This window comes from Alexandromys fortis, unplaced genomic scaffold, assembly GCF_014885135.2.
Source record: "Alexandromys fortis isolate MF-2015 unplaced genomic scaffold, M_Fortis_MF-2015_v1.1 scaffold_176, whole genome shotgun sequence".
Taxonomy (NCBI): Eukaryota; Metazoa; Chordata; class Mammalia; order Rodentia; family Cricetidae; genus Alexandromys; species Alexandromys fortis.
In genome coordinates, this window is record NW_026068070.1 from 3,291,071 (window position 1) to 3,304,074 (window position 13,004).

Below are 13,004 nucleotides of genomic sequence, written 5' to 3' on the forward strand. Positions count from 1 at the left end.
TAATTGTTTATGGCAGTTTTTCACCTCCTGCTTAAGGTCTTCTATTATTTTCATATAATTCACTTTTGAGTCGATTTCTTCTAATTCTTCTGGAGTAGGGTGTACAATTCTTCTTATTTCGGCATCCCTTGATTCTGGTGAAGTCATGTTGCCTTTCAGGTTGTTGGAGGAAGTCTTGCATTGGTGCCTTCCCATCTCCTCCTTCAAATGGAGCCAGGAGAGGCCTGGTGTCTTGGTCCAGTCTTTGCTGTGAATGAGTCTTTGGGTGTATCTTTTCAGTGTAGAAGCAGGGACCATCACGTTGAGCTGGAACTCCTCAGCACCCAAACATGGACTACCGTCCAGATGGAACTCCTCAGGACCGCTCTGGGTGGGTTGTGGATGCAAGCCTGATGTCTCTCCTGGTGCCGGAGTTCGGATCTCCTTGCTGCTTTGGTGGCTCGTAAACAAGGGACCTACCTAGCTCGCTGCAGGCAGGCTAGTGGGGACAAAGGAGCTACCACCCTCCCGTTTGCCCTGCCGATTCGGGTTCGGTCCTAGAGCCCGGACAGGCTGGGCTGGGAGATGTTATGTGGTCAAAGAGGGAAGGGAGTCAGACGGAGGGGGGGAGGGTTGTGGATGCAAGCTGGGTGGGATAGGAAGAGAGAGGAGGTATCAGGCAGAGTAGCCCCTGAGGATGACCAGGAAGTGTAGGAGGGGTGTCTGAGTTCCCTGTCCCGGGCTGCTGCCGCGGTCAGAAAGTCACTCACCCTAGTGATGTCTCTCCTGGTGCCTGGACCGGATCTCCTTGCTGCTTGGATGGCTCGTAAACAAAGGCTTTACACAAATTATTAACAGACGGCTAGGAAGCTGCAATTCCAGGTATCTGCTTTACTTGGGAATTATTGGTTTAATGTATTTTTTTTTAGTTAAAATATGTGTGGTGTGGGAGGTCCTTCTCTCCATGTGCAGCTTTCCTTGGTTAATGAATAAAGAAATTTCCCTGGCCTGTTCATAGGGCAGAACTTAGGTAGGCAGGAAAGATGGAATTGAATTCTGGGAGGAAGAAAGCAGAGTCAGGGAGACACCATGGATCCACTGCCAGAGTAAGACATGCTGCCGAAACTTAGCCAGTAAGCCACTGCCACATGGCGATACACAGATTAATAGAAATGGGGTAAAGTAAGATGGAAAAATGAACCAATAAGAAACTAGAGCTAATGGGTTGAGCGGTGATTTAATTAATAGAGTTTCTCTGTGGTTATTTCGGGGCTAAGCTAGCTGGGAGGCTGAGACAAACAAGCGGTTCCTTGCAACATATGTTTACTTTATTTACTTAATATTTCTCTTCCTTTGCTTTCCCCAATCCTTCTCATACAACCTTAGGTATAATCTTATGAAATAACAATTGCTTTACTGGCAGATACAAATGAATTAGAAGATGTCGAAGCCTTAATGAATATGAGGGTGACATTGATAAATCAGTTACATGCATGCCTTCTTTCCAATAAAGTAACTTTGTTTTACTGTATTTAGAAAATTAATTGTCTGCAGTGTGTTGAAAATTAACAAAAAGTCGCATTTGTTAAACCAAGGTTAGACTAAAGCAGGGAAAAGTTTTGATTTCCTATAAACTATCATACAGAAAATATTTTAAAACTAGAATGTCATATGGTGTTGTGGTAAAAATAAAATTAAGTAATACAGAGAGAATAGTAAATGTACAGACACAGCCCTATCCTACAAAACTATAATTTACAATAATAGAGGTGAAATGCATTTGTTAGTGGAGCCAGTGTTTACTGAGTCTGCTTAAAATGGCATTCTTAAATTTATGAAGGCAGGACTAATAAAGAGCTTCTATTATATTACTTTATGTAATATAATATTACTATTACGCTACTTTATGACAAGGGGAATATGCATTATAATTAAAATGAAACAAAACAAAACAACAATCAGCAACAATAAACACACACAAAAAAAAAACTACTTCTAGATCATGCCACAAGAGGGAGCCCATTACTGACACTGCCTGGAACATTGCAACCCAGACGATGGATGGCCTAGAGAGGTAGGATAGGAACTACACACAACTGGATTAAAAGAGAAAAAGAAAGAAAGAAAGAAAGAAAGAAAGAAAGAAAGAAAGAAAGAAAGAAAGAAAGAAAGAAAGAAAGAAAGAAAGAAAGAAAGAAAGAAAGAAAGAAAGAAAGAAAGGAAGGAAGGAAGAAAGGAAGGAATGAAGAAGAAAGAAAGCAAAAATAAAATGTCAATGTAATGATGCCTACCGATATTCTGTTGTACTCATAAATTGATGCTTAGCCCAACTGCCATTAGAGAGGCTTTATTCACACACACACACACACAGACAGACAGACAGACAGACAGATAGATAGATAGATAGATAGATGCAGAGACCCCCAGTCAAGCATTAGGTAGAGCTCCTGGATCCTGAGGAAGAAGGCGAGGAAGGATTGAAGGAGACAGATGATTAAAGATACTTTAAGAAAACTCACCAAATGAACTAACTTGGGCTCACAAGTACTCACAGAGACTGAACTGACAACTAGGGAGCCTGCATGGGACTGACTTAGGTACTCTGCATTTATGTGACAGTTGTATATCTTGATCTTCTTGTGGGACTCCTAACAGTGGAAGCAGGACCTGTTTGTGGCCATTCTGATGACTTTGGGACCCTATTCCTCATAATTGGTCAACTTTTCCAGAATTAATAGGAGGAGAGGTGCCTAGTCTTCCTGCAACATGATATGCAATGCTTATTGATATCCATGCATAATTGGAAGCTGTTCATTCATTCCCCAGCCTCCCAGACCTTAATAATCACAGAGAAACTATATTAATTATATGACTGCTTGGCCTATTAGCTCAAGATTTTTATTGACTGTCTCTTATATCTCACATTAACCCACATCTATTATTCTGTGTATCACCACGAGGCTGTGACTTACTGGGCACAGTTTTGGCATCTTCCGCCTTTGACAGCTACATGGTGTTTCTTTGACTCTGTCTACTCTCTTTCTATATCTCCCTTTTATCCAAGGAGCCCCACCCACAAAATGTTCATTCCAATGAATCACTGGGTGGTACCTGAACTGGTTCTTCCAGGCCATTAGGAGAGGGGCAATACCAGGTGTCTCCGTTCCAGGTAATTGGCAGCAACTCTCCTCTACCTGTGGTGAGGGGTGTGGTCATCTCTCCAGAGTCCTCTTCCATGAGGGACAGCATCAGATCCCCTGCTGCAGAGTTCAACAGGGGGCAGGGCCAGCTATCCCTGGGGAAGCCCCACCAATTTCTTAACAATAATATTTTGAAGTACAGACAATTTTCCCCCAGTGACATTTTAGCAATACTACTTTTCTCTCACATTTTCCAACCTGTTATTTAAATTAAAGTACCGAAAACAAAGCTTTTTAATATTATAAATAAGTAATTTGATGATAAATTTTAAAGGAAAAATATTTTAGAGATAATGATTTCAGTATAAATTTTACATTTTTATTTTGCTTTCACAAATAATTAAAGCTTTCATCTGTACAAAATAATTGCTGATATTAATGAGGTAGAATCATATTTTCAGGTAGGTGTGTATTTGATGATCAGATCACGATGATTAGCATGTTGAAATTTAAAATAATAAAATTAAAATCATTATCATTTCTGTTTTCATTAAATGTAAAATAATGATAAAGACACAAAAATCATAAATGTGGTTCAAATGAAAGTTTAATATATTGCTACTTAATGACTATGTAGAGATATTAATTTAAATTTCTTGTCCAAATAATAAGCTATTCAGAACAAAGCCTGTCAATTGCCTATGGATGAAAGCATATTTTTCAACTCTATGCATCATAGCATAAAGACACTGGTCTTTAATAATTAATGTTTCTCTTTGACATTTAATGTATCACACTCTCATGGAGAAATGAGATTAATACAAATCAAATACAAAGATACAATCTCTTTATTACCCTCTTCAATATTAACTGGGAATTTATCCTAACATGTGACTTCTTAGGCTTTTTTTGTTCACAAAGTATTTTCTGTATATAGAAAGCCTTTACATAGAATTTTTTAAACAGGTTAAAATGTGAGAATAAATAAATCATTTTAAAAGCATATGTGTTTTTACATACTAAATAAATGCCAAGAGTAAAAATTATATTAATATACATAATTCCCATTTCTTTTATAGTAATTCACAAAGATGCAGAGTATTACAAATTTATAAAGCTTGCTATATAATGCTACAAGTGTAGAAAATAATCTGAACAAATGTGTAACTTAATTGAGATAGCTCAAAAGCTGTATATTTCATAATATGAAAAATTATGGTAACTTCAAACATAAGCTGAAATCAGAAGATTTATATTACTGACTTTCCCCATTGTATTAGTCATCGTTTTCCAGCAGAGAAATAGTATATATATATACTATATATATATATATGTGTGTGTGTGTGTGTGTGTGTGTGTGTGTGTGTATGAGATTTATTAGAGTGACTTATAGGCTGTTCTCTAGTTAGTCCAACAATTGCTGCCTACCATTGGAAGTTCCCAGAATTCAGTAGTTGCTCAGTGCTTGAGGCCAGATGTCTCAACTGTTCTTCAGTATATGTTGGAATCCCACTGGTAGGTTCTAATGGCAGTAAAGGAAGGAGTGGGTGGAGTCGACTTGGAAGTAAAAAAAAAAAATAGGTAAAAAGAAAGCCAACTTCCTTCTTCCATATCATTTATACATGTTGAGAGTAGAAGTATATCTATCATATGTAAGAGGCATCCTCCTCCATCACAAGGTTTGGATTAAAACTATACTTTCCCAACTCCAATATCTGAATTAGAAGTAGGTCTTTCCACTTCAAATAATTTACTGGAGGAAAAATCTTTATAGGTGTTTCAGCCATTTGGATTTTAGTTAATTTCATATATTGTTAAGTTGGAAATCTAGGATAGCCATCACACCTGTACAGTTTATAAAATGAGCAAATAAAATAGATGGAGATGTATACCACTTATTAATTTCTAATGCAATTTCATGATGATATATACTTTAATAATTAAGCATTGTTTTTAACCCACATCAAGTATAGTAATCATGTTAACGTAGATATTCAGTTTTCTATGATGTATATAGTGTCATGTCATTTTGGAGTAATTATATATAGAGAGATTAAAGCCAATTATTAATAGTTCTCACATTGTATGAAGATTAGGCCCTTGATTTACAAATTTTATTTGAAAATATCAAAGTAAATATTTTCCTGTATATGTATATAAACAGTACTAAGTCAGTGCCAATGGGTTTGTAGGGATGTGTGTTTGTGTGTTTATGTGCACGTCTGTGTGTGTTTGTGTTTTTTTTTTCTATTAAAAAGATTATCTTACATGTGATTTGTAAAACTTAGTTGCTATATTGACTCCTTCTAATACTACTTTGGCAAAATGCGTCATATATTTAAACTTACAATACTTAAGTTAAAAAAACCCTTAAAATTCCAAGTAAAATTGTGAGAGGTAAAAGGCTTATTATCCCTTTGAAATCAAGACAGACTTATTACCATTTATAATTCATTAGACCTTTTAAAAGCATATCTGCAAGCATTTCCTAGATATTTTGATCAGAAAAAGTTAAATGCATGCAGGCACAGTACTGCGTCATGAATTTCTTGTGTGCTTGTCACCTGCAGTCATAGGATAATATGACCTTGAGGAAGGATGTAATCGAGTATCACCAAGTGTCTTTATAGATATGAATGCAATTAAGCAAGCAATCGCTAAAACCTGGACATTCTAGAACTCTCTTAATGTTGCCTAATCTTCTTAATATACTACAACAAGTTCCCTATTTCATTTTTACAAAGACATATTTCAATTTTATCACACACTCTTTTAACTCTTAAATAGAGCAGTGAAGGATATAGAGAAAATGCTAGGCAAGCACACTATTAATGGAGAACTCCCTAGCCTAAAAGAGCCACAGCAAAGCTGAGTTTAAATCAACACAAAATTGCAAGAGGGAAAGATTAGGGTGGCAAGAACAAACCCATAAAGCTATAAAAAATGAGGTAATAACTGCAAAGCAGTGAGATGAAAAGTAATGTTTATTAATTGTCTTGTGGCTTTTCTTCAGTTGGGTCTCATCTCTCCCTTGAAAGGAGTCTAAATAAAAATCATAGCATTTGCTTTTTCATTTTTTTCTTCGACACAAGCGTCTGTGTCGAAGCTGAAAATGGAGTATTTTCAGCTGCCATTCTGAATCCTAAGCAATTGTGCACTTGACTCATTATAACAACAAGCATGTACTTTGAAGGGAAAACAATATTTATTCAAGTCATTTTTTTCTTAATTCAGGGAACATGATTTTTGTCATTCATGTAAGACACAACTTAAAGATACTTAGAAGTTTATTCCCCATTTTCAGACAGAAATCTTTAATAAATATAAAAGAAAAGAAAAAATAATAAAAAAAAAGTTTATTCCCCAGTCATTCCCAAGTGTCTTCTTGAGTCTTGATCATAGATTGTGTTAATATTCTAAATCTTTGAACTGGTCCCAAACTAAAGTTAATGTGACTAAAACTTCTAAAAAAATAACAGAGAAAATTATGAATTTTAACATCTAAAACTCTGATGTAGTCCTTTATTAATTTTTGCTATTTACTTGGTTTAAGAGATATTTTAGGGTCTATAGTAGGCATATGCAGGTAATAAAGTTGGAAACACTCCAGAAAAAAAAAAAAAAAAAAAAAAAAACAAGAAAAAAAATACCTTCAGCATTCAGGAAACCTGAGTTATTGTGGGATAGTAAAACAGTGTAATATTTTTAACTGGTGAAAAGAATGTCAAAATGATCTGAATATATTTGAATGATGTGAATAACAAGTAAAAAAGAAAATCTGGGTGGCCATTCCCTGTGAGCTTCATGGAACCCTCCTGCGACCATACTTGGGGGACATAGGAGGTATGTAGGCAGCGGTCCTGTGGCCCTGGACCCCCAACTCCCTAAGAACTCCATTTGGGAGAAAAGCCAGAGGCCTTTCCCAAAGTCCTTCAGCACTTTGAGCTGCCAGCAGGAAGCCTGCCTGCTAGCCCTCTATGCACCCTGCCCCCAATCCTTTTTCCCTGGTAGCTTCATGAAACCATGCCATACATCCTGCCCCAATACTTGGGGGACATAAGAGGTCCCTAGGCATTTCTAGATGCCAGCAGGTATCTTCTCTGCTAGCCCTCAGTCCACCCCGCCCTCACCTGCCGGTCCCTGCAAGCTCCTTGGAATCCTGCAAAACACAGCCTGCACCAATACTGAGTGGAGCAAAGAGACAGCCACAGCAAGGATTGGACAAAAAGCCAAGACACTGATGGCCTCATGTGAAGGAAGAGATGGGTAGGTGCCAATGCAAGAATTGTTCAACATCCTAAAAAACAACATGGTAACACCAGAATCCAGCGGATACACAACAGGAAGACTATATCACCCTAACCCAGAAGATGTAGAAGAAAACAACTTTAAATGTAACTTTATGAAAATGATGGAGACCTCCAAAGAGAAAGTGAAAAACTCCCTAAAAGAAATAAAGAAGTCGACAAACAGAAAGCTGGAAAAAAATTAATAAATCACTCAAAGAAACCCAAGAAAAAGCAATCAAACAGGTGAAAGAAACAGTTCAAGACGTGAAGATAGAGATAGAGGTAATAAAGAAAGCACAAACCAAGGGAACTCGGAAAATGGGAAATCTGGGTAAATGAACAGGAATTACAGAGACAATTATAACCAACAGAAACCAGAGAAACATCACACTTCTCAGTAGACACAAATAGCATAAAATATCTCGGAGTAACTCTAACCAAACAAGTGGAAGACTTGTATGACAAGAACTTTAAATCTTTGAAGAAAGAAATTGAAGAAGACACCAGAATGTGGAAAGATCTCCCACGGTCTTGGGCAGGTAGAATTAACATAAAAAAAATGGAAATGTTACCAAAAGCAACCTACAGATTTATTGCAATGTCCATTAAAATCCCAAAATCCCAGCAAAGTTATTCGCAGGCCTTGAGAGAGCAATACTCAATTACATAAGGAAAAAAAAAACAAGTAAAACAAACAAAAAAACAAAACACCCCAGGATATCTAAAACAATTCTGTACGAGTTCCTATAGGAACTTCTGGAGGCATCACAATCCCTGACTTCAAACTCTACTACAGAGTTACAGTACTGAAAACAGCCTGGCATTGACATAAAAACAGACAGGAGTACCAATGGAACCAGATCAAAGACCTGGATATTAATCCACACACCTCAGAACACCTGATTTTTGGCAAAGAAGCAAAAAATATCAAATAGAAAAAAGAAAGAATATTTAAAAATAGTGCTGGCATAACTGGATATCAATATGTAGAAGAATGAAAATAGATCTATATCAATTACTGTGCACGAAACTCAAGTCCAAATGGATCAAAGACTTCAACATAAAGCCATCTACACTGAACCTTTTAGATGAGGAAGTGGGAAGTACTCTTGAATGCACTGGCACAAGAGATCACTTCCTAAATATAATCCCAGAGGCACAGACACCGAGAGAAACAATTAGTAAATGGGACCTCCTGAAACTGAAAAGCTTATGTACGGCAAAGGATACCGTCAACAAGACATAACGACAGCCTACAGAACGGGCAAAGATCTTCACTAACCCCACATCAGAGGTCTGATCTCCAAATTATACAAAGAACTCAAAGAAATTAATTGCTAATAAAAAAAACATAATCCAATTAAAAAATAGAGTACAGACCTAAACAGAGAACTCTCAATAGAGGAATCTAAAATGGTTGAAAGACATTTAAGGAAATGTTAAACATCCTTAATCATCAGAGAAATGCAAATCAAAACAACTCTGAGATTCCATCTTACACCTGTAAGAATGGCCAGGTCAGCATAACTAGGTTACCACGATAAGATTTTAAACAGATGTGACCCACTGCTTTCTGAAATTTCTGTATTCTTGTCTGCTGTGATAGAAATAGCCTCTTCGACACATTCCTTCTTTTGTGAACTATCTTAAAATGTTGTTCCTTCTGTGATGGTAAACAAAAGGTGTCAGTGAGAAAAGTAAAGCTATTGTATGACACTTACATGAATCACTCAGTCTTCCAAAGAATGAATGGAAAGAAGAGTAGTGACAAAAATCTTGTGTGGCTATTGTTATTATAGTTCATTGCTTTGAAATGCATCAATGTTTACTATTACTATTCACTCTAAGTGGTATTTAAAGTATTTTGTGTTGTTATAGTGCCTTTTAAAATACCATAATAAATTTGTAAACAACAATATTTTAAGTCAAAATGATTTTCTTCAGAAATATGTTTTCATGTTCTTGATCTTTCAGATATTCAACATTCATATTGTTGGTATTATAAATTATGTCTTTAAGAAAGATGGTCCGAGCGGAAATAAAATAATGCAGATTATATATAAAATATTGTTAGAGAAAATGTTATATTTTTCTTATTTTTGGTTGCTGGAAGAAATATTTGAAAGAAGTAATTTAAGAGAAGAAATATATATTTTGCCTCATAGGTCCTGCAGTTTTCTGTCATGATCAGTTGACTCCGTTGTCATTCAGCCTGCTTTAAGTCAGAATATATTGAAGTATAAAGGAAAGCCATTGAAATCATTGCAGCTAGGAAACATAATGGAGAACAAAAAGGCACAAAATATGAGCGATAACTTTCAAACGTACACTCCCTGAAATCTGTTTGTTTCAAAGTTACAATATTGCCTCATGTCCTTATTTCAAACACCTGCACAAAATAAGGGGGAAGTTATGAATCTGTCATGGAGGTAGTCAAATTATTAGATCATAGCAGTAGAATCAAGTACTATTTCAAAGACTGGGTTTAACATCAACAGGTCATGATATCTATGTCTGAGTCCTTCAAGAGACATTTCCGATTCAGACAACAGAAGTCAATCAATAATATATATTATTTGATATTAATTAAATGATTGAGAAAAAATATAAAAATACGACATAATTATAGGGAAAAAGATTTCCAAAATCCCCATTATTCCTGGAGATTTCTGGAAAAGTTCACTGCCTTAAATAAGATGGTTGTTTTCTAATTTCAATCATTTTAAAATACTCTGTGTGTAATTTGTATGTGTTTGATTTATGACATATTGATTCCAAGTTGAACTATTGATATTTGGGATCAATAAGTACAATTTATACTCTATACTGGTGTTAAATTGTTTTTACTGGGCTCAAACTTTAGGTGGAATTTTCTTACCAAGCCAACAGTCCCAAATAACCCTACAGAGGCTTACATTAATTGCAACACATGATCTGTAGCTCAGGCTTCCTTCTAATTAGCTCTTAACGTCCAAATCAACCCCTTTCTCTTAATCTGTATATTGACATGTGACTCAAAGCTTTCACTGTGCTCCTGAATGTCCTGCTTCCTCTGTGTCTCCTAGAGACTCAACTGACTCCACCCTTCTTTCTACCATTCTTAGTTTGGCTGCATTGTCTATACTTTCTGCCTGGCTATCGTCCAATCAATTCTTTATTAAATAATAAAGTAATATACATTCAGAGTAAACAGAGGATTATTTCATACCATGAAACAATGTAACTAAAGCAAAATAACAGAAAATTGTAAGAAAAGTGATTTCCACAACATATTAGAATTACTGTGTACATTTTTAGAATCCAAATTTACCTGGTTACAGCTAACTTACTTATTCTATTATAAGAAAATTTCCACATGGCATTTGACTAATGCCTAGAATCGTCAACATATCAGTTTGGTTTCTTTTTTATTTGGAGTGTTTTCCAGTCATTTGCAACCCAAGTATTTTCTTTATAATTTTTTTCTTACTTACTTGATTCATGTTCATTTTTACAAATGTGAATCACAGGTTAGATACTCATTCTCAAAGCTTGCTTGCAGTATTATTACATTTTATTAATTAGGTACTTGTTTCAAAAAGCATTGGTAACACCAGTTAAACAAATACCATGTTGAATTCTTTACATTAATAGTTATTTGGACTAAACTTACAGCATCCCTTTGTACCCTGCTGTACATTCATGACTCTCTGATATAAAAGGATCAAAAGTAATTTCCTAAGAGCTGAAATATGTTAATATGCTTTTGAGTTTCAGCATCTCCATAGGAAAAATAATGAACATAAAGAAAATTGTTGTTTTCATTACTAAGACATGGTGCTCTTTTGAAAGTTTACAACAGTGACACAAAAGTCTATTACAATATCAGCAGGGTACAGACCTAATATTTTATACAGTTATTATTGGAGCTATGAAGAAAGAGCTCCTATAAACATCTATTATTCTTGAAACATTCTGAAATTTTAGATTTAGCCAAAATATTAATATCACTAAAGCTATCTTTATTATACCCTTTATTTTTACTGAAATAAATAATAATTTTATTTTTAAACTAAAAAAAGATTCTCCACATGGTAGAAAAAGATCTATTTTTATTTTTGTTAATAGAAATAAAACAGTCAAGGAAGATGAGATATTTTTTAGCACACTTTTACTAAGTATAGTGAGGTTGTCTTTTATTATTTTTTTGCACAAAGTTAAATTTTTGACATTATAATAGGTTGTTTTATTAATTGGATTATTTTAACATTAATAATTGTATGCTACAATTGTCAGATTTAATGCTATATCCCTTTGTGAATGTTGATATGAGTATGTTAGTGAAAGGCAGAACTAAAGATAAGAAAAAAAAAACTCCATCCATCGCCGGACACGTTACAATTTGAAAAGCTATGAACTCTGCTATTAATCAGATAAATTCACAGTGTTTAGTCCATTAATATTTGACAATTAAATTAAATACTCCATTATCTATCCTATCTTGATGAGTCCAAAATTTTATAGCTGACTTATACTATATCAAAATTATGGAAGCACCAACACCAACTATCCATTTTTTTTTTTTTGCTTTTTATTTATTTATTAAAGATTTCTGTCTCTTCCTGGCCACTGCCTTCCATTTCCCTCCCCCTCCCCCAATCAAGTCCCCCTCCCTCGTCAGCCCAAAGAGCAATCAGGGTTCCCTGTTAAATTCATCAAAGAGTCAAGAAGTACATAAAATTACCTGATTAAACAAAAAGCAACTTCCAAAACAAAAAATGTCAAAGACACCAGGCAGACTAGAAAGTTTCACCAAAGTTTCTCTACAACAACGGGGTACTCAAGTTTGGTCAAGTTTCTTTGTCTTCGGGACTTAACAGTGCAAAATAATAAAGTCCTGTATATAGTTCTTGCCTAGTTATTGGCTATTTAGCACTTTATTAAGACAGTCCAAAGGTGCCTCGGCAAAAACATATCTTTACAAAGTACTAAAAGATTATTTCACAACACCTTCCCTCTATTTCTTCCCATTCGTCCCCACCTCCCCTTCCCTTTAAGTCTACTTCTTTTCTGTCCCTCATTAGAAAAGAACAGGCTTCTAAGATTCAACAAGCAACCAGACTATATAGAATATAATAAGATGAATCAAAAACCATCATATCAAAGTTGCAGATGCCAAAAATACAGCAGGGAAATATTCCGAAATGCAGCCAAGAGATTCAGAGATCCACTTGTTTTCATGGTCAAGAGTCCCATAAATATACTAAGCTAATAGCTATAATATATACACAGAAGACCTAGTAAAACATATATAGGTAATGTGTTTTATGCCTTGAGATTTTCAAATAGAAGAGGGAACATGTTAAGAGGACCAATTTTTCAAAATGGGTTAAGAAATTAAGTGAACAATCAATGTAAAGCCATGATTGACAACCTTCCTAATGTTGTAAACATTTACTAACATCCTCATTTTGTAGTAATCCCAATACAAAGTTATTATCTTTGTAACATTACATCTTTAATTTTATTGTTATAAATTATATATTATAAAACACTCTATACCTGGATCTATATTATCTATATTATATTTATATCTACATCTAAATCTATATTTACA